The sequence below is a fragment of the Gossypium hirsutum genome, chromosome A11 (genome assembly GCF_007990345.1).
Source record: "Gossypium hirsutum isolate 1008001.06 chromosome A11, Gossypium_hirsutum_v2.1, whole genome shotgun sequence".
NCBI classification, from domain to species: Eukaryota; Viridiplantae; Streptophyta; class Magnoliopsida; order Malvales; family Malvaceae; genus Gossypium; species Gossypium hirsutum.
The window spans coordinates 102,165,874-102,189,501 of record NC_053434.1 but is presented as its reverse complement, the minus strand read 5'-3'; the positions used below and the strand labels follow the sequence as shown (position 1 = coordinate 102,189,501).

The window sequence follows — 23,628 nt, the reverse complement described above, 5'->3', positions numbered from 1 at the left end:
AAAGAAATTTGAGTGAAAGCTCTCAAAAATTTTTATTGTTTCCTAAAACTCCAGTGTGTTTACAATGAAGGGATATGCCTCTATTTATAGTTGAACCTCCTCAAATCCAACGGTACAGATCAATTACATCAACAGTTAAGATTAAAAGGTATCTACAAATTAAATCTCCAAGATTACAAAATTATATCTTCTAAGATTGCATATCATAACTAAGATTGTATCATATCTAAGATTGCATATCATTGAAGATTATATTTCCATATGAGTCAAGCTTGTAGATGGACCTTAAATCTTTTCAAGCAATGGGTCATTCCGATCGGGCCAAATTATATTTGTAATTCTGGACTGAACTTGGACTTCGGTTTTTTTTGGGGGTTTATTATTTTTGTTTTTGGACTTATTTCTAGGCCCGGGCAAAATTGAGTGTCTACAAACAACTAAATTTTAAAAAAAAAAATAAGAATAAAGATTTCATTCACTATCTCTAATACATACATTTATATATAATTTGAGGGGAGAGGGAAAAGCCAGAGAAATTACAAAGGGTTTATATAATTTTGAAGGGTGTATAGATGATTCTTGAATTTTGTTTCTAAACAGTAGTTGGAAAAAAAACAACAAAAAATTAATATAAGAATTCAATCATAGTGATTCATTCATATCCCTAAACGAAGGTCTAAAATCCAAACTTCAAACTAAAAATAAATTGTAATTGCAAGACTCCATATGGTATGATGAAAATAATATTACGACTGGTTACAATAAGGTAAGGTACATGAGAAACTTCTTTTATCTTTTTTATTTTTCTTTCAACTAAATTCAACGTGAAAAACAAGTTAAACATCATCCAAACAATTAGCTACTAAGTAAGGTTCATGGGGTTTAGAAGTATCCCCTAGTTGTTGTCCCACCAAAACCGGGACTGAAGTTGTTTAACGATATTTTGATCCAGTTGGAAGGCCTTGGCAAGAACATCAGGATTGATGGTCGGGTCAGAGCCAAACACTGCATTTGCGATGGTGATAACCCTTGGGCTTTGGCTATTGAGAGCAGAAAAGGCAACCGCATTCGTACTCCCTATGTTGAACTGGAAGTGAATCATACCTTCGGGGAAAATGAATACATCTCCGGGGTAAAGGACTTTGGTAAAGAGACGGTTATCCGTGTTCGATATGACAAAGCCAATGGATAGTGTGCCCTCTACAACGACTAGAATTTCAGTGGCACGAGGGTGAATGTGAGGAGGGTTTAGGCCACAGTAAGGTGCATAGTCAATTCGAACAAGAGATATGCCGAGAGTGTTTAGGTATTTATTGAACATTGGCTGGAGTGACCATTGATCCTACTTGGTTTGATGTATTTCCAAGAATGTTGAGGCCAGGCAGGAAGAAGTCTTCTGCGGTTGCAAGCTTGGGGTCTTTGCAGAATTGCCATTAACGAAAACTGCATAAATGGAAAGAAAAGGGTTTACTACTTGGACACTTTTCCAATACTTGTACTTGTGTTAAAGGTGGCAACAAACAGCAAGATGTATATTACCCGGATGAAATACAATAACTACAAATGTACGTATGTTATCCGGATGAAGTATGTTTTGTTGTAACAGACGACCTGTATATGATTTGACAAAAACTTTTTGACAGGATAAAGTTGGTCAAGTACTTTCCAGTTTTAGACAGGTCCTAGGCTATCATTAGGATGAATTTAATGTTTGTTCACTTCAACAAGTTAAAAATATTGTTGCAAGCTCTCTATGTATATCATATATTTGATAAATCAATGAAATGAACTAATCATATTCTTGTTCTCTCAATTTCTCATTCCTTTTTGCTTCTATTTGTTGCTTTTCTGGCAACTCTCTTTTTCTTTGAATCTAAAACTTACTTCATACTTTATCCGGAATTATTGCTTTGTTGCTCTGATTTCAACAAAAGCTTCATATTTTACCCTGGTAAATTAGATCTATTTTTCTTCCTGTGTGAAAAACCCAACAAATGGTATCAAGAGCCTAAGTCTTTAAGGACCTTGGTTGTGTTTGAAAGAAAAGAAGCAGAAGCTATTTTTTTTTGTTGGTCTATTTGTTTGCTGCAAAGATGAGCTTTACACCACCACCACCTGTGTTTGCTGGAGAGAACTACCACATTTGGGAAGTTAAGATGAAAACGTACCTTCAAGCACATGATTTGTGGAATGTTGTAGAGAATGATGCTGAACCACCACCATTGAGGGCCAATCCCACCATTGCATAGATAAGACAACATAGTGAAGATTGTGCCAAGAAGCATAAAGTAATGGCTTGCTTGCAAAATGGAGAATCCGATGTGATTTTTACTAGGATAATGGCATGTGACTTACCAAAGAAAGCATGGGAGAAGCTAAGGAGGGGTTTATGGGGTCAGACAAAACAAGACAGCAACAGTTGATAAAGCTTAGAAGGGATTTTGAGAATTTGAAGATGAGAGAATCAGGGACCATTAAGCAGTACTCTGACAGAATAATGGCCATAGTCAACAACATTAGGCTCCTTGGTGATGATTTCGGTGAGAGCAGAGTTGTTGAAAAGGTCATTACAACTTTCCCAGAGAAGTTTGAGTCAAAGATCTCTTCATTGGAGGACTCGAGTGATTTATCAGCCATCTCACTGTCTGAGATGGTAATTTCCCTATATGCACTTGAGCAAAGGAGGGCCAATAGGCAGGAAGAGCATTCTGAAGGAGCTTTCCAAGAAAAGGCCAAGGAAAGTTTAGGTTCTAGTCAAAAAGGGAAGAAACATTAGGTCAATAGAAGGGAGAAATCAATGAGAGATGCAGGGAAAACTAGATTTCCACCATGCATTCACTGCAAGAAAACTTGACATTTGGAGAAGAACTGCTGGCATGGACCAGATGTTCAATGCAGGAGTTGCAAACAGCTGGGACATGTTGAGAGGGTATGCAAAAACAGAGGGAAGGCACAAGCTCAGCAACAAATGCAAGCTAAGGCTGCTGAGGATCTTCAAGCTCAGAAGGAGCATGTTTTTACAGCCTCCTGTTTTGTAACCTCGAGTAAGGTCAGTTGTGACTGGCTAGTGGATAGTGGTTGCACACACCACATGGCAGCTGATGAAAAACTGTTCAAGGAGCTCGACAGAAGTTTTGCCTTAAAGATCAGGATTGGCAATGGGAACCTGATTGAAGCCAAAAGCAAGGGCAATGTGGTGATCAACACAAAGTCAGGTAACAAAGTGATTTCTGATGTACTTTTTTGTGCTTGACATAGATCAGAATCTACTTAGTGTTGTTCAGCTTGTAGAAAAAGGTTACTCACTTACTTTTAAGAATGGTTCATGCATTGTTGAAGACTCTTATGGTCAGGAGTTGGTCACAGTAGCAATGATAGATAGGTGTTTTATGCTTGATGTCAATCAACTTGAGAAGAAGGCTCACACCAGCCTTGTTGATGATGCTGGTCTATGGCACAGGAGATTAGGACATGTTAATTACAAGTCACTTGATCAGTTGCACAAGTTGAACTTAGTTGAAGACATGTCGAAAGTTGATGCCAAAGACATTATCTGTGAGGTTTGCCAGCTTAGCAAGCAAACCAGGTTACCTTTTCCTGCTAATGTGGCATAGAGGGCTCGAGAAAAACTTGATTTAGTCCATTTTGATGTCTGTGGACCAATGAAGACCTCTTCCTTAAATGACAGTAAGTACTTTGTGCTGTTTATAGATGATCTGACCAGGTTTTGCTGGGTTTATTTCTTGAATCAAAAATCTAAAGTGTTTGAAGCCTTCAACAAATTTAAGGCATTGGCTGAAAATCAATCTGGTTGCTAGATTAAGGCCTTGAGAACAGATAATAGCATTGAGTATCTGTCTGAAAGGTTCCAGAAGTTGTGTGAACAAGCTGGGATTTACCATCAGCTAACAACAGTCTATACTCCTCAGTAAAATGGAGTATGTAAGAGGAAGAATCGAACAGTACTTGATATGGCTAGATGTTTGCTGTTTGAGAGCAAGCTGCCAACCAAGTTTTGGGCTGAGGCTGTCAATACCTCAGTGTGCCTACTCAACAAGTTGCCAACCGTTGTTGTGAAGGAAAAGACTCCTTTTGAAGCCTGGCATGGAATCAAACCTTCTGTTTCACACCGAAAAGTGTTTGGTTGTGTTTCCTATGCCCTTATTCCAGCTGAGAGGAGAACCAAGCTCGAGAGAAGGGTTGCTCTTGGAATATTTTTTGGCTACAGCAGCATCAAAAGGGCTACAGGGTGTATGATCCCTCAACTAAGAAGATTTTGGTGAGTATGGATGTGAGGTTTGATGAAGGCAGAGTATGGAGCTGGAATAATGCTAATACAAGGTTGACTGATGAAGATCAGCTGGAAAATAGTTTGGAACTAGCTGAAGAAGGGCTAGTTGATGATAATTTTGATAAAGCACCTGTGAGAGGGACAAGGACTATTGCAGACATCTATCAAAGATGTAATGTTGCAATAGTTGAACCTTCAAATTTTGAAGAGGCTGCTAAAGAAGAATGCTGGAAGAAGGCTAGAAGAAGGCCATGGAAGCTGAAATGGAGATGATCCATAAAAATGACACATGGGAGCTGGTTGATAAGCCAGTAAATAGAAAGATAATAGGTGTCAAATGGGTGTTCAGGACCAAGAACAATGCAGATGGATCTCTGAACAAGCATAAGGCCAGACTAGTTGTGAAGGGGTACAGTCAGCAGCAAGGTGTTGATTATGTTGAAACCTTTGCACCTGTTGCAAGGTTAGACACCATAAGGTTGTTGTTTGCCTTAGCTGCTCAAAAACAGTGGAAGGTGCATCAATTGGATGTAAAGTCAGCATTTCTAAATGGATTTCTCAAGGAAGAAATCTTCATAGAACAGCCTGAAGGATTTAAGGTTGCTGGTGAAGAACACAAGGTTTACAAGCTCAAGAAGGCTTTGTATGGCCTAAAATAGGCTCCAAGGGCCTGGTATGACAGGATTGATGCATACTTGTCAAATCTTGGATTTGAGAAGAGTATAAGTGAGCCTACACTCTATGTGAAGAAGGCTGAAAAGGAAACCTTGTTGATAGTCTCACTTTATGTGGACGACTTATTAGTAACTGGTTGCAAGGGTGAGCTGATTGAAGATTTCAAGAAACAAATGCTAGATGTGTTTGAGATGACTGATTTAGGTTTGATGACCTACTTCCTTGGTATGGAAGTTAATCAGAATGAGCATGACATTTTCATAAGCCAGCAAGCATTTGCACAGAAAGTTTTAAGTAAATTCAGCATGTTAAAATGCAAGCCTGTGAGCACTCCTGTTGCACTAGGAGAGAAACTCTCAAGCACCAGTAAGCATGATCGAGTAGATGAAAAGGAGTATAGAAGTTTGGTTGGTTGTCTACTCTACTTGACAGCAATAAGGCCAGACATCTTGTATGCTGTTAGCCTTCTATCGAGATTCATGCACTGCTGCAATGTTGTACATTTTAAAGCTACTAAAAGAGTCCTAAGGTATGTTAAAGGCACCTTAGGCTATGGTGTGAAGTTTGAGAGAGCTGAGGAACTGAAGCTGGTCGGTTATTCAGACAGTGATTAAGCTGGCTCAGTTGATGATATGAAGAGTACATCGGGATACTTCTTCACTCTAGGATCAGGAGTTTTTAGCTAGAGCTCAAAGAAGCAACAAACTGTTGCTCAATCAACAGCTGAAGCAGAGTATATTGCAGCTGCTGGGGCTGTTGATCAAGCCATTTGGCTTAGGAAACTTTTGTATGACTTGAATGAAGAGCAAGTTGAAGCAACAGAGATAAAAGTTGACAATCAGTCAGCTGTTGCAATTGCCAAGAACCTTGTGTTTCATGGCAAAACTAAGCATTTCAAGATCAAATACCATTTTGTGAGGGAGGCAGAGTTGTCAAAGGAGATCAACTTGGTCCATTGCTGCTCAGAAGTTCAATTGGCAGACATTTTGACCAAGCCGTTAGCTGCCACTAGGTTCGAGTATTTGAAGAAGCAAATTGGAGTCTGCTGTTTTGTAGCCAAGGAGGAGTGTTAAAGGTGGCAACAAACAGCAGTATGTATATTACCTGGATGAAATACAACAACTACAAATGTACGTATGTTATCTGGATGAAGTACGTTTTGTTGTAACAGACGACCTGTATATGATTTGACAGAAACTTTTTGACTGGATAAAGTTGTCAAGTACTTTCCAGTTTTAGACAGGTCCTAGGTTATCATTAGGATGAATTTAATGTTTGTTCACTTCAACAAGTTAAAAATATTGTTGTAAGCTCTCTATGTATATCATATATTTGATGAATCAATGAAATGAACTGATCATATTCTTGTTCTCTCAATTTCTCATTCCTTTTTGCTTCTGTTTGTTGCTTTTCTGGCAACTCTCTTTTTCTTTGAATCTAAAACTTACTTCATACTTTATCCGAAAATATTGCTTTGTTGCTCTAATTTCAACAAAAGCTTCATATTTTACCCGGGTAAATTAGATCTATTTTTTTCCTGTGTGAAAAACCCAACAACTTGCTATATTTCTCCACTTTTCAGAGTTAAAGCGAATATATCGCAAAGATGAAATTTCAAAGAATTATAAGAACACACCACCGTCTTTAGTATCATTAATTGCTACACAGAAATCCTGAAGAGGGCCGGGATCTGAAGCTGAGACAAGTTTGGAAGCCAAAGCCAAGAGGACAAATGCTACAAGGTATTGAACACCTTTCATTGTTGTAAGCAACAGTCCTGAACCTGATCAAATTGAGCTTCTAGGATTTGTTGCTTTATGAGGGGTGAGAAATCTGGTTTCAAAGCATGTCCATTTATAGATAGTAGTCACTGAACATGTCCATTGTCATTTTATTTCTTTAACAATTCCATTTTAAAAAGGAAAATAAAAAAAAAGAGGTTTGCCAAGTCTGAAGTGATTACTGGTTTTTAAAGAGATCTGAAGGAATCATTCTTCAACTACTCTACACCTTCAACCTCGTCGAACTGGTCGTTTTTACATACCCAATGTCGTCTTAACTACTCTACTGACTTTGAATGTGTATATATATATATAAATATATAATATATATACACAATTGATTAGCCTCTAGCAGTATTTCAAAGTTGCAGTGCTCCTATATATCCATAGAACGGTGAAAACTATATGCAGATTACATTTAATGCAACCGGGCTTTCATGAAGATGTCCATGCACGTGTATATTCAGAGAGATATAAAACCACAAGTATTGAATCACTCCAAGGCGCTTTTCTTGCAAATACTTCTTACGTAATCAAGCAATTTTATTTGAATTAATTAATAGATGTTGAAGCTGGTTAATAAGCCGGCCTGGAAAAACAGTTTCTCTAATTTTTTTTAAAAATAAAATAAAATTGAGATCACTAATTGCAAAAGGAGATGATAATGAGGGAAAAAGATCATGTCAAAGGTTTCAATAGTTAATCTCCCTCAACCCACAATGGCAGTCTCTTTCACACTTTAACCAAGCCCAGCTGCTGGCACTTTATGTTTAAACACTGCCAAATGGCAAAATGTTTCCAACTTGGATTATTGTTAACATTATTTTCATTGTATCTTGCATGAACAGGGTTGCCTGCCCGCCGCCTTAGCAACCTTGGATATCTCCTAAAGTCAACGTTCGAATGGACCAAGTTGTATTAAGTAATACAAAAGAGAAAATTTAATTACAGATTTGACTACTTCCATGACAATGATACTGATGTAAGCATTGGAAGTGGGAAGAGACAAGGGTAGTAGTTGAAGAACAATTCATCAGAAATGGAAAAACATAGACTAGCTCAAAGACTGTAATGTATAAATAGTCATGTTCTGCAGCAGAGTTCCTCATCCTCTCCAAAGCAATCAAAATTCCATTTATCACAATGAAAACTGCCCATTTCATCCTAATCTTTTATCTCTTGGCTCTGGCTTCACCATTTGCCTATGCATCTGATCCTAGTCCTCTCCAAGATTTCTGCGTAGCCATCAATGACCCCAAGGATGCTGGTAAGTTTTGTTTTTATCTCTTCTTCTTAAACTTGACCTTCAAATAAAACATTCTACAACCTCTTTGTTGGAGCAAGAGGCAGCAGCAGCAAGCTTCAGCAATATGCTTGTCTAGCAAGTCTCGTGACTTGTAGGAGAAACAAAGCAGAAAACTCAAATGGATTTTTAAGTAAAACTAAAAATGGAGAGCATTGGATGAAAACTTGTTGAATTCATTCCTTAAACTTCAAAATGGCACAAAGCCAATACATAAACAAGTTTACAATCTTACAAAACAGTAGGTTGACCTAAACTTCACCTACTACCACTAATACACATAGTAACTTGTGCTAACTAGCTTGAACAAATAAACAAAGCTGATTTATCAGCTCAATCAACATCAAAATTACATCAAGCATAAACCTAACATAGTTATAAAGCAACTAAGTTACATTACACTAACTTAAAATTACAAAATGAAACATAAACAGCTTGCTGACTAGATCAACCAGCAACTTCTGCATGTTGAGCCTTCGATGGTCTTGGTTGCTGCATGCTGACCATTACTTCAATACTCCTCCTTGGTTAGCATGTTGCAAACTCCCATATTAGCTCTCAGATGTTGAAACTTGGAAACACTTAGTGCTTTTGTTAAAATATCAGCAATTTGCTCTTCAGAACTGCAATGTATCAGCTTAACAACATGAGCTTGTTCCATTTCTCGAACTGCATGAAGTTTGATGTTGAAGTGCTTGGTCCTTCCATGAAAAACAGGATTCTTAGCAATAGCAACTGCTGATTGGTTGTCACACATTATCTCAGTTGCTTCCTTTTGCTCATGATTGATATCTTTCAAAATTTTTCTAAGCCATATGGCTTGATTGACTGCTGCAGCAGCAGCTACATATTCTGCTTCTGCAGTCGACTGAGCCACTACTTCCTGCTTCTTTGAGCTCCAGCAAATCATAGCAGAGCCTATGTTGAATGCATAACCTGTAGTGCTCTTCATGTCATCCAAGGAACCAGCCCAATCACTGTCACAATATCCAACTAGCTTCAAGTTCTCAGCCTTGGTAAACTGCATTCCATAGGACAAGGTTCCTTTGATGTATCTTAGAACCCTTTTTGCAGCTCTAAAATGACTTTCATTTGAACAATGCATAAACCTCGAGAGTAGACTCACAGCATACATTATATCAGGTCTAGTAGCAGTCAAATATAACAAACATCCAACTAGACTTCGATAGGTTGTTTCACAAACCTTTTCATGCTTGTCTTGGCTCGAGAGTTTTTCTCCAACAGCAACTGGTGTGCTGGTTGCTTTGCAATTCTCCATTGAGAATTTGTTGAGAACCTTCATAGCAAAGGTCTTTTGACTTAGCCAAATCCCATTCTTAGCTTGAGTTACTTCCATGCCTAAGAAGTAAGACATTAATCCCAAGTCTGACATTTCAAAGTGCTGTTGCATTTTGACTTTAAAACTGCTTAGCATCTCATGATCTCCTCCTGTCACCAGTAGGTCATCGACATATATTGAGACAATGAGCTGAGTTTCAGCACTAGTTGATTTAACATACAGAGTTGGCTCGCTAAGACTTCTTTCAAATCCTTGACTGGTCAGATAGCCATCTATTCTGCTATACCAGGCCCTTGGAGCCTGTTTCAAGCCATACAAGGCTTTGTTGAGCTTGTACACCATTTCTTCCTTGCCAGACACCTTGAAACCTTGAGGTTGCTCCACATAAATCTCCTCTTCAAGGAATCCATTCAGAAATGCTGATTTTACATCAAGTTGGTGTATCAGCCACTGTTTTTGTGCTGCTAAGGCAACTAGCAGTCTGATAGTGTCTAGCCTGGCCACTGGTGCAAAGGTTTCCAGGTAGTCTGACCCATACCTTTGACTGAAACCTTTCACAACCAATCTAGCCTTTAACTTGTTTAGGCTACCATCAGCATTGTTCTTTACTCGATAAACCCATTTGACACCAATAATCTTCCTGTTTGTTGGTTTATCAACCAGACTCCAGGTCTGATTCTTTTCAATCATTCTGATTTCTTCAATCATTGCTTGCTTCCAGTCCTCCTGGTTTTCTGCTTCTTCAAAGCAACTTGGTTCAACAGTAGCCACTTGTGCTCTTTCATAAACATCAGCAAGTGATCGAGTGCCTCTGATTGGAACATCATCTACATCCATTTCAGGTGTGTTTTCATCATTTTCAACTTGGTCCACTGCGAGATCTTCAGCCACTGCCTCTGGTTCAGCCTTCTCCCAATTCCAGTGTCCTTTTTCATTGAAAACAACATCCCTGCTAACCAATATCTTGTTTGTAGCAGGTTCTAGGATTCTGTAGCCCTTCTTAACCAAGCTGTAGCCGATCAAGATCCCTGCTTGAGCTCTTTTATCTAGCTTGCTTCTCTTCTCAGCTGGAACTTGAGTATAGCACAGACAACCAAAGGTTCTGAGATGAGCCAGTGATGGCTTAAACCCAAACCAGGCTTCAAATGGAGTCTTTTCAGCCAGAGCCTTGGTTGGGAGCCTGTTTTGGAGATAGACTGCTGTGTTAACAGCTTCAGCCCACAGAGTTTTGGGCAAATTCTTCTCAAACAGAAGACATCTTGCCATGTTCATCAAGCTTCTGTTTTTCCTTTCACTGACCCCATTCTGTTGGGGTGTATACACATTAGTCAACTGGTGTTTGATACCTGCTTCTTCACAGTAGGCTTGGAACTGAGCTGAGGTGTACTCAGTTCCATTATCTGACCTCATTGCTCTAAGTTTGCAACCAGACTCAGTTTCAACAGCAGCTTTATACTTCAGGAACACAGATGGAACTTCTGACTTCTGTTTTAGAAAATAAATCCAGCAGTATCTTGTTAAGTCATCAATAAATAAAATAAAGTACCTGCTTCCTTTGAAAGACTCAGTCTTCATTGGTCCACACACATCTGTATGCACAAGCTGGAGCTTCTCTGATGCTCTCCATGTTGTGCTTGTTGGAAATGGCAATCTTGCCAATTTTCCTTGCTGACATATCTCACAAAGCTCATCATTCTTCACTGAATCGATGAAATTTTCTGCCAGACCTTCATTGACCATGCGGGCTATGGATTTGTAATTTGCATGTCCAAGCCTCTGGTGCCAGAGTCTCGAGTCATCAGTGGAGGCTATGCAGGCTGAATGTGAGTCATTTGGCCAGTCTACTTCAAAACATTTATCAGTCATGGTGACTGTTATAAGGTTTGATCCACTTGGATCAAAAATTTGACATTCTTTCTCCTTGAAAACAACTAAGTAACCTTTCTCAAGTAGTTGAGTTATACTGAGAAGGTTCCTATCGATTTCAGGTACAAAAAGTACATTTGAAATGATTTTGCCACCTGTAGAGGTATGAATCAGCACATCTCCTCTTCCTTCAGCATTGATTAACTGACCATTTCCAATTTTTACTTTGGTTTTGCAGGTTCTGTCCAGGGTTTTGAAGATAGTTGCATCTGGTGACATGTGGTTTGTGCACCCACTGTCTAGAAGCCAGCCCTTTGAACCCTTTTTCTGATTTGCTGCACATGACACAGCAAAAACATGTTCTTCTTGATCACTGCTTTCTTCAGCTACTCGAGCTTCTGCTTTTTGCTGCTGAAATTGATTCTGTCTTGGTTTGCTTCTATTCTTGCAAACTTTTTCAGCATGGCCTTTTTTCTTGCAGTGTTGGCATACTGCATCTGGTCTAAACCAGCATCTATCTTCTGGATGACCAGCTCTTTTACAATGTCTGCAGAGTTGGTCACTGCTCCTAGCAGCATCAGGCTTAGGCCTGTTTTTCCAGAACTTTTTGCCTTTATGAGTTTTGATGCTCGAGGCTTCTTTGGCTTGAAAAGCCCCTTCCTGGTGCTCCTCTTGTCTGCTGGCTCTTCTTTGCTCTTGTGCATACAAGGCATTGATTAGCTCAGTTAAGGAGATAGTTGTCAAGTCCCTTGAGTCTTCGAGGGATGAAATTTTAGCTTCATACCTCTCTGGTAGAGTGGACATGACTTTCTCAACCATTCTAGCTTCACTGAATTGCTCTCCTAGGAGCCTTATGCTGTTTACAACAGCCATAATCCGATCTGAGTACTGCTTAACTGTTTCTTCCTCTTTCATTTTGAGATTTTCGAAATCTCTTCTCAAGTTGAGCAGCTGTTGTTGCCTTGTTTTCTCAGTCCCCTGAAATTCTTCTTTCAGCTTGTCCCAAGCCTCCTTTGGTGTTTCACAGGCCATGATCCTCATAAAGATCACATCTGTCACACAATTCTGTATGCATGACATGGCCTTGTGCCTTTTTGTTCTTTCATCAGTGTGTTGCCTTATTTGAGCAACTGTTGGATTAGCTCGAAGAGGTGCTGGCTCAGCATCTGAGTTGACAACTTCCCATAGGTCGAATGCCTGCAGGTAAGTCCTCATCTTAACTGCCCAAATGTTGAAGCCCTCTCCATTGAAGACAGGTGGTGAAGCTGGTGAAAAACCTGATGATGCCATCGTTTTGATGTTGAGCTACAACAGGTCCTCTAAGAATACGGCTCTAGATACCAATTGTTGGAGCAAGAGGCAGCAGCAGCAAGCTTCAGCAATATGCTTGTCTAGCAAGTCTCGTGACTTGTAGGAGAAACAAAGCAGAAAACTCAAATGGATTTTTTAAGTAAAACTAAAAATGGAGAGCATTGGATGAAAACTTGTTGAATTCATTCCTTAAACTTCAAAATGGCACAAAGCCAATACATAAACAAGTTTACAATCTTGACAAAACAGTAGGTTGACCTAAACTTCACCTACTACCACTAATACACATAGTAACTTGTGCTAACTAGCTTGAACAAATAAACAAAGCTGATTTATCAGCTCAATCAACATCAAAATTACATCAAGCATAAACCTAACATAGTTATAAAGCAACTAAGTTACATTACACTAACTTAAAATTACAAAATGAAACATAAACAGCTTGCTGACTAGATCAACCAGCAACTTCTGCATGTTGAGCCTTCGATGGTCTTGGTTGCTGCATGCTGACCATTACTTCAATACTCTTCATGGCATGGTACATGAAATTGTAACATTCTTCTTCTCGTCTCCACTCCAGTGTTTGTTAATGGGAAGTTCTGCAAGGACCCAAAGCTTGCTAAAGCACAAGACTTTTACTATTCAGGGCTCAACATCCCCAGAAACACATCAAATCCAGTGGATCGACTGTTACTCCAGTTAATGTTGCTCAAATACCAGGGCTGAACACTCTTGGCATCTCATTGGTTCGAATTGATTACGCACCAAATGGTGCCTAAACCCCCCTCATACTCACCCTCGTGCCACCGAAATACTAGTCGTTGTGGAGGGCACACTCTACGTTGGCTTCGTGACATCCAACACCGATAATCGTCTCATTACCAAGGTCTTATACCCTGGAGATGTATTTGTTTTCCCAATTGGTCTCATTCACTTTCAATTCAATGTGGGGAAAACCAATGCCGTTGCCTTCGCTGCTTTGAGTAGCCAGAATCCTGGTGTTATTACCGTAGCCAATGCAGTGTTTGGATCAAATCCACCCATCAATCCCGATGTTCTCGTCAAGGCTTTCCAATTGGACAAGAACGTGGTGAAAAATCTTCAGTCAAAATTCTGGTGGGCTAACAATTAGGGCGCCCAAATATATTTCAATTTGGATTCAAATTCACAATTTGTTTGCAATAATCTTTGATTTGTTTCCTTTTCTACAATAATAATTTGTTTTTTTGGAAAGATTAAATATAAAAATTATTTGCTTATGTTGCTGTAAGCTTCTTTTTTAAGTAGTGAACTTTATTGTTTTCGTTATTGCTATTTTTACTTGCTCTTTTTTTTTGTTTGATTAATAATTTATTTTCATTTTCATTTTTTTATGGTAGTACTGTAGATTCAATGCATTTTAAATATAAAAAATTCAAAAAAAAAACTCTTTCAAATGATGTTAAATATAAAAAATTTAAAATTTAATGTTATCTAAATTGGACTAGACCGACTGATCGGAGTGGGAACTGGTTGGGTATTAGGCCGACAAGACGTAAAAAATCAGTTGACTTAAAATTGGTATAGACTGCTTGAACTGAGCTAAAAAATGGTTTGAACTGATTTCTAATTGATCTAGGCAATTGATTTCCAGAACAACTAATCCAATCGATTCAAAGCAAATAAATTATTGAAAAATAAATTTTTTTATAAAAAACGAGTTCAGCTGATTTTTTAGCCCGATTTAACCAATTCATACTAATTTGCAGGTCAACTAATTTTTTACCTCTCATCGGATCGATACCCTAACTAGTTATTGACCCAGTCGATCTGGTCTAGTTTAAATAGCATTAAATTTTATCATTTCTTATGTTTTTAAAATAGTTTTTAAAACATCTTTTTATCTTTTATTTTTAAATATATTTTTTAACTTATATATACTTTTTATTTTTATTTTTTATGTTTTTAAATAGTTTCCTTAATGATTTGACTTGTTCTTTTCTTGTGTTTTAAGCTATATTTATTATGTACCCGTATGCCACTTAAGAGGAAATTAAAATTGTTGAGCACTTTAGCGACAACCATTCCTTAGCTGATTCAACTATAGGAACATAAGCAAGTATGAGCATTAATTGGTGCAAGAAGTTTCTATTTGGAATGCAAGGTTAGGTCAATCCTGCATGAAGTTCGACTATAGGAACATAAGCAAGTAATGTTTTTTTTTCCTTTAAATATACAATTTTTTCGTTGAAAGGTAATTTTCTTAATTATCATATCCTACTACGAAAATCAAACAATGTAGTTCGACACACCTTAAAAAAGCAACATTGGATTACATAAACCAGATTATAATAGATTATATGAACAATAAAAGAACCACTCCATCACTACTAGAAACTAGAAAACATGACAGCCCTAAAGCATGTTGCTTTTTACCAAAGAATGAGCTATCTCATTAGCCACTCAAAACACCATAGAGAAAGCCACTTCTCCAATCTTATTCAACGACCAGTTTTATCTTACTTTTTCAGTTTAAGTTAAGGGGACATTTAACGGTCACAATTTTAGCATCTTTAGAATCTTGAAATCCTATGAGCCCCACAATCATAATGCGACACACCCCCTCAACCTGAAGTCCCTAGTTTCTCGAAAGTGGAATCGTCAACATTAAGCTTCTAAGCTCCTTTTACATGGGGATCCCACTGAACATTGAAATTGCTTTAACAAACAACAACATTGGACACATATGATTGAGTCATCCTTGCAAGTCCACTCATTAACGAAATCCCCTTCCTTAACTGCCTTTAGCCAATAGTAAGCCATCGTTCTAGCTAGAAATTTAAAAATCAAAGAATATGAAAAAAAATTATTTTTTTTAAAAAATTATGTACTTTTAAAGGATAAGAACCAAATTGACAAAAAAAATTGTAAATATTGATGTCTAAAAAAGTTATTTTACCTTTGACAATGTTAACTTTAACGGGAAAATTAAAAAAAGGGACTAAAATTTTTAAATAAAAAAGCACGGAAATTTAAAATATAGGGACTAAATTTTAAAATTGGAAAGAGTACAAGAACCTTTGACATATTTAAATTTAAATATTAGAAAGGGAATTACAAATAGATATAAAATGCTAATGTAATTAGATAAAATTGTAAAGGAAGTCCAAACATGCCTAATCACTTTGATTTAATCCAGAATTGGAATATATCATATACCTAATCACTTGATTTTGACTGTGTAAAGTCTGTATATTCGATTTTGGACAACATTGGATAAGCCTACACCAAATTTACCACTTTCTTAATATATCAAACTCTTTGCTGTTGCATCATATCGTACTTGTTAGTTCATGGCGTTGCTGACTAGCAATAAACTTGTATTAAACAAAGCGGTGTGATCACTCAAACTAATATGATTCGAAGTCTGTGAGGTAACTAAAGTCTTGAAGTTTACTTTTCTGTACTAGGAAAAATTCAAGTCATTAATTAGGCTTAAAAAATATTTTATTACAAAGTTGGCAACGAATTGGATCAGTGATTAATTCAAAGCTCAGTTTTGGGTAATTGAAGTGATCAACAGACTTGGAAAGTTTCGCTCTTGCATGCATGCTTCATTGAACTTGCAAGAAATTGACAATGTTGTGGATGTGATAAGCACAGATGTCAGAACAAATGAACATGCCAGAATAGACTATGTCAACTGAGATCGTATAACATGTTGATTACAGACGAAATCAGAAGCCTTTAATCAAGCTTAAGTTTTTGTCTCCATAGCATTTCCTTGATCATGCTAACTAAAAGAATGACCGAGTTTAGTTTTACATACAAAACTACCGGCTGCTTGCAGCAACTCCAAATCTAAATTAAATTATCCCCACTATCTGAATAAAAATTACATATATATATTTGTTTGCCTAAGGCCAGATGGAATTATTTTTGAGTTCATATTTGATGCAATATATATTTGAAAATTTTACAAGAAAACTTTCTTGTCACTAGGAAATTATAAGATAATAATGTACTTTCAGCACCTCCTTTTCCCCATCAACTTTAGTCTGAGAAGGAAAAGTCTGTTGAAGTTGGCCAGCATGTGACACTAAGACCAGCAAGCAGCAGACCATGCAGCTCGAGCCTAGCGGATGCAGCTGATGAAATTGTTTCATTTTGTTCATTTTGCTACTCTAAGTAGTTGTTATGTAATTTAGTTTGATTTCAACTTGTTGTTGATGTATTTGATGTGTTTAGGTAGTGATTGAGTTGAAAATCAGCTTTGTTTATATGAACAAGTTAGTTTAACAAGTTTCAATGTATTTTTAGTGGAGTTAGGTAGATGTTTAGGTAAATTTGACTTGTAATGATCAACCTATGTCTTGTTTATGTAAAGGCTTAATGCTAAAGTTTTCTTTTTGAATGAAATTATTAGATTTTCTTTCCATATTCTCCATTGTTCATTGTTTTTAAATTTCATTCTTGAATTCTGCTTGTTTGTTCACCAAGCATCGAGCCTTCCTGCTCAAGTCTTTTAGTTCAAAACTTGTTTCTCTTTGCTCTCAACACCAACAATTGGTATCTAGAGCTAATAAAAAATTATATATATATATATTTGTTTGCCTAAGGCTAGATGGAATTTTTTTTTTTGAGTTCATATTTGATGCAATATATATATTTGAAAGAAGTATTTTATAAGAAAACTTTCTTCTCACTAGCAAATTATAAGATAATAATGTATTTTCAGCACTTCCTTTTCCCCATCAACTTTAGTCTGAGAAGGAAAAGTCAAAGCCTAGATAAGAAAATGTTTAGAACTGCGAGTGAATTAAGACCAATTCCATGAAATATATTGAAATGATGTACGAGGAGAACAGAACTAGAAAGTGTAGTGGTTGAAGAATGATTCACCTCCTAATAAGAAATAACTAATTGTGAAGGCAAACGCCTAGTCTTCTCGTACTTGGTGAAAGGCAAATCAGGACGAGTTCTTTTGTTTTAATGCCTATATATAGACCTGTTTGCCATGCAGGATTTCCCACCCCTCTCCCAATTGGTAGCATACGTTTCATGCTTGCACATCAATTATGATGAAACGACTTCAACTTTTCGTTGCAGCTTTTGCCATCTTGGCCTGCAATCCCTTATTAGCCTCAGCTTCTGATCCCAGCCCCCTGCAAGATTTCTGTGTAGCCATCAATGACACCAAGAATGGTGGTACACTATTTTTCTCAGTACTCTCTTGTTGACTAGTATCTTTAAGTCCATAATTATGCAAGACGCTAGAGCCTTTTATCTGAAGTAACAATTCCTTTATAAGAATTCATACTTTTGCATGGATTCACGATATTGACTAACCTTACTTTATTTCATGCTGTGTTTGTAAATGGAAAGTTCTGTAAGGACCCAAAGCTTGCCAATGCAGAAGACTTCTTCTATTCAAGGCTTAATATCCCTAGAAACACCTCAAATCCGATTGGATCAACTGTGACTCCTATCAATGTGGCACAAATATCGAGACTGAACACTTTCAGCATATGTCTAGTCCGAATTGACTATGCTCCATATGGTGGCCTAAACCCTCCTCACATGCACCCTCGTACAACAGAGATCCTTGTGGTTTTGGAAGGCACACTTTATGTTGATTTCGTTACATCCAACACAGATAACTGCTTCATCACCAAAGTCTTAAACCCTGGTGATGTGTTTGTTTTCCCTGTTGGTCTCATCCACTTCCAATTCAATATCGGGAATACCAAAGCAGTTGCATTTGCTGGTCTCAACAGCCAAAATCCAGGAGTTATCACGATTGCAAATGTAATATTTGGCTCTAACCCTCCCATTAATCCTGATGTTCTCACTAAGGCCTTCTAGTTGGACAAGAATATTGTTACGTATCTCCAATCCAAATTTTGGTGGGACAACAATTAGTTCCGTTAGAATTAAATAACCCGAATCCTTATTTAAATAAAATACAGTGGTAAAATAAAATATAAGTAAAATCCATATAGAACTACACTTCTTTTATTTTATTTTAGAATAAGGTTTTTTAAACCTTATTAAACTCCATCTTTTTATATTGATTAGAATAAAGTGTTTCAATCTTACTAGAATATGACTTTACAAGCCTATAAATAGACATAATCTATTCCTCTTGTAATCATTTGAATTCGAACATAGTGAATTTTCTTCTCCTCTGCCCGTGATTTTTTTCTTGAAAAGGTTTCCATGTAAAATCTCTGTGTTCTTTATTTTATTTCATTTTATTTTCACAAATTGGTATCCGAGCTTTCGAGTAGTTCATCTTGATCATGGTAATGGCATCTTTGAAGTATGAAATTCCACTAATGGATCATAACACCAGATTTGCGTTGTGGTAGATTAAGATGCAAGCAGTTCTTGCCAGATGGATCTGGAAGATGCTCTGCTAGGGATAGATAAGATGCCTTCGACATTAACAGATGAAGAGAAGAAGCATAAGGATCAAAAGGTGTTAACACAATTACATCTGCATTTGTCCAATGAAATTTTGCAGGATGTGATGAAGGAGAAGACCAACGCTGCATTATGGAAGAGGCTGGAACAAATATGTATGTCAAAAACTCTAACAAGCAAGTTGCATATGAAGCAGCATCTTTATGCTTATCGTTTGGAGGAAGGTGGGTCTGTACACGAACACTTAATAGTGTTTAAAGAAATTCTCTCAAACTTGAAGGCCATGGAGGTTCAGTATGATAAGGAAGATCTAGGGTTGATTCTACCTTGTTGGTTGCCCCCGTCTTATTCAACCGTTAAAGGCACGATTTTATATAGCCGTGAGTCTCTTACAGTTGATGAGGTTTAAGATTCTTTGACCTCATATGATAAGATGAAGCATCTTGTAGTTAAACTCGACTCTCAGGGAGAGGGTCTCATTGTTCGTGTGAGACAAGATTGGAATGCTGATGATGATCGTGGAAGGACATAGGAATGGAATCCTTACGGTAAATCTAAGGGTAGATCGAAGTCTAAAAATAGAGGTAAAAATTGTAACTTTTGTAAGAAAAAAGGGCAGATTAAATCTGAATGCTATAAGCTACAGAATAAGATTAAAAGGGAGGCTGCGAATCAAAAAGGAAAACAACTAGAAAATTCTGGTGAAGCTGATGTTGTAGAAGCCTATAGCGATGGGGAAATTCTAAAGTGAGTGAGGAGTGGATACTTGATTTAGGTTGCACCTTTAACATGAGTCCCAATCGGGATTGGTTTACAACTTACGAAACAGTGTCTGAAGGCGTTGTTTTGATGGGAATTAATGCTTCATGTAAAATCGCAGATGTTGGAACAATTAAAGTTAAGATGTTTGATGGAGTTGTTAGAACACTTAGTGACGTATGACATGTTCCAAAATTGAAGAGAAATTTAATTTCATTTAGTACTCTTGATTCAAAAGGATAAAGATACACAGCTAAAAGTGGAGTTTTAAAGATTTCCAAAGGTTCCCTTGTTGTGATGAAAGGGCTGAGAAAGACTACCAAGTTATATGTTTTACAGGGTTCTACTATTATTGGTAATGTAGCTGTCACTTCCTCTTCCTTGTCAAATGATGATATTACTAAACTTTGGCATATATGCCTAGGGCATATGAGTGAGAATGGCATGACAAAGTTGAGCAGAAGAGGACTTCTTGATGGCGAGGAATTTGCAAACTGAAGTTCTGTGAGCACTATTTTTTTGGGAAGCAAAAGAGAGTTTGATTCACCAGAAGAATTCATAACATGAAAGGAACATTGGAGTATATTCATTCTAATCTGTGGGGGCCATCCAGAGTGCCATCGAGAGATGGAGCTAATTATATGCTAACTTTTATTGATGATTTTTCCAAAAAATTTTGGACGTTATTTTTGAAGCAGAAATGCGATGTGTTTTCCATATTTAAGTCTTGGAAAATTATGATTGAAATATAGACGAGAAAACAAATAAAATACCTTTGCGCAGACAATGGCTTAGAGTTCTGTTCTGATGAGTTTAATAAACTTTGCAAGTCAGAAGAAATCGTGAGACACTTGACAGTTCGTCATACTCCACAGCAAAACGGCATTGCAGAATGAATGAATAGAACGATCATGGAGAAGGTTCGATGTATGTTGTCAAATGCCAACTTACTGAAGTCGTTTTGGGCAGAAGCAGTCTCTACTGTATGTTTTTTAGATCAATCGATCTCTATCCTTTGCCATTGAGAAAAAGACTCCACAAGAGGTATGGTCTGGTAATCCTGCTAATTATTTTGATTTAAAGATCTTTAGGTGTCCTGCGTATGCTCATGTTGATAATGGAAATTGGAACTGAGATCCATTAAATGTGTTTTTCTTGGTTATAAAGTCGGCGTAAAAGGGTATAAGTTATGTTGTTCTGAAAATAGAAAAGTTGTGATTAGCAGAGATGTCATTTTTGATGAAACTGCTATGCTACCTAACTTATCTCTTAAAGAATCTTCCAATAAAGAAAATCAAAAGTAGGTGGAGCATCAGATTAATACAGAGTCGACTTCTCAAGCCAGTACAAAAATTGAGAGTAGAGTTACTTCTTCACCACAACACTCTATTGCCAAAAACAGAACTAGAAGAGAAATTAAACCTCCAAAGAAGTATGCTGAGGCTGATCTAGTTGCTTATGCTTTAAATGTGGTAGAAGATATAGATACAAACCGAGAGCCATCTAATTATTCTGAGGCAGTTAGCTGTGAAGACTCAGAAAAGTGGATGTTTGCTATGCAAGAGGAGATGAAATCACTCCACAAAAACAAAACATGAGATCTTGTAAAACTTTCTAAAGGTAAAAAGGCTGTTCGTTGTAAATGGGTGTTTAAAAAGAAAGAACGGGCTCCAGGAGTTGAAGAACCTAGATATAAAGAAAGGCTTGTTGTAAAGGGTTACATTCAAAGTCCAGGAGTGGACTTCACAAATGTGTTCTCCCCAGTTGTGAAGCATTGTTTGATTCGAGCTTTGCTTGGTATTGTGGCCATGCATGACTTGGAGCTTGAGTAGTTAGATGTAAAGACTGCATTTTTGCATGAAGAACATGAGGAGGACATTTACATGCAACAACCAGAGGGTTTTACAGTCTCAGAAAAAGAGGACTATGTTTTCTTGCTGAAAAAGTCCTTTTACGGTTTGAAACAATCACCAAGACAGTGGTACAAGGGTTTGATTCCTTTATGACTTCTCATGATTTCAAAAAAAATAGTTTTGACAATTGTGTTTACTTTAAGAAAAACAGTGATGGTTCTTTCATATATCTACTTCTTTATGTTGATAACATGTTGATAGCAGCAAAAGATAAAGGAGAGATAAGAAAGGTTAAAGCCCAACTAAGTGAAGAATTTGAAATGAAAGATTTGGGACCAGCAAAGAAGATACTTGGTCTAGAGATTCTCAGAGATAGAAAAACAAGTAAATTGTACCTAAGTCAGAAGGGGTACATTGAGAAAGTTCTGTGCAGGTTCAATATACGGAGTGCTAAGCCTGTTAGTACTTCTTTAGTAGCCCATTTTAGACTTTCATCAGCTTTGTCTCCACAATCAGATGATGAGATTGAGTACATTCACATGTTCCATACTCTAGTGCAGTGGGATCTCTCATGTATGCTATGGTTTGTTCACGTCCATATTTATCATATGCAGTCAATGCAGTTAGCATATACATGATGAATTTTAGTAAAGAACACTGGAAAATAGTTTAGTAGATTTTAAGATACTTAGGAGGTACTACTGATGTCTACTTACAGTTTGGAAGAACTAGAAATGGAGTCATTGGGTATGTTGTTGCTGATTTTGCTGGAGACCTTGATAGACGAAGATCTCTCACAGGTTATGTCTTTATAATCAGAGGTTGTGCAATCAGTTGGAAAGCAACTTTGCAAACTACAGTTGCTTTGTCTACCACTGAAGCTGAGTACATGGTGATTACTTAGACTTGTAAAGAAGCTATTTGGTTGAAGGGACTCTTTAGTAAACTCAATGAAGTCCTTCAAATTAGTACAGTATTTTGTGGCAGTTAGAGTGCAATCTTCCTTACAAAAGATCAAATGTTTCATGAGAGAACAAAACACATTGATATTCGGTATCATTTTGTTCGTGATATTATAGGTTGTGGTGATATTGTTGTGAGCAAAATTAGTACTCATGAAAATCCTGCAGATATGATGACTAGGTCACTTCCTATAACCAAGTTTGAGCATTGCTTAGACTTGATTGGTGTTCATTGTTGAAGTTAAGCCCTTAAGGGGTTTTATGGAAGAGGTGGAGAACTTGTTCGTTGAGAGTTCGCGATGAAGAACTTGTTCATTGAGAATTCGTGTCAAGGTGGAGATTGTTAGAATTAAATGACCCGAATCCTTATTTAAATAAAATATAGTGGTAAAATAAAATAAAAGTAAAATCCATATAGAACTATACTTCTTTTATTTTATTTTAGAATAAGGTTTTTTAAACCTTATTAAACTCCATCTATTTTATATTGATTAGAATAAGGTGTTTCAATCTTACTAGAATATGGCTTTACAAGCCTATAAATAGAAATAATCTATTCCTCTTGTAATCATTTAAATTCGACATTGTGAATTTTTTTCTCCTATGCCTGTGGTTTTTTTTCCCGAAAGGGTTTCCACGTAAAATCTATGTATTCTTTATTTTATTTTCACAAGTTCATTTAAATATATAGGAATAAAATTTCTTCAATCATAAGAACTTGTGAATGTTTTGTTCTAAATAATGTGTGTTTTTATTAATAATGTGCCTGATCTGATGGTTATGGCATGGTTTCTAGTCTGCTAGTCTACTTGCAATGTTAAGAGCTAGTGACTTATGTTTTATGTTAAGTTTTTTCTGTCTTGCATTTTGTATTAAGATTTGCTTTCGATAGTTGCTAATTTTCTCGATAGCGATTATTTTAAATTGGTGTTACAACCTCCCAATAAACATATCACGTAGTGTTTTCGATGTCAATACTTTCTTATACGCGATCATATTAGGTCATTTTGTAAGTTATATTTTTAAAAAAATTATGTATACTTTATTCCGAGAATTATGACTATCATAGTATATTTATAATTAACTTAATCATTTTCCTACTAATTTTTTATTAAAAAATTA

At 36.8% G+C, this 23,628-nt stretch overlaps 3 pseudogenes; 2 read left to right on the top strand and 1 right to left on the bottom strand.

Annotated features, from left to right (window-relative positions):
* Positions 1-895: 895 nt before the first annotated feature.
* On the bottom strand, positions 896-6,726 carry LOC107892175 (germin-like protein subfamily 1 member 7; annotated as a pseudogene).
* Positions 6,727-7,890: 1,164 nt separating this feature from the next.
* LOC107892166 (germin-like protein subfamily 1 member 14) lies at positions 7,891-13,659 on the top strand (annotated as a pseudogene).
* A 3,928-nt stretch (positions 13,660-17,587) lies between these two features.
* LOC107892201 (germin-like protein subfamily 1 member 14) lies at positions 17,588-18,428 on the top strand (annotated as a pseudogene).
* Positions 18,429-23,628: the final 5,200 nt, after the last annotated feature.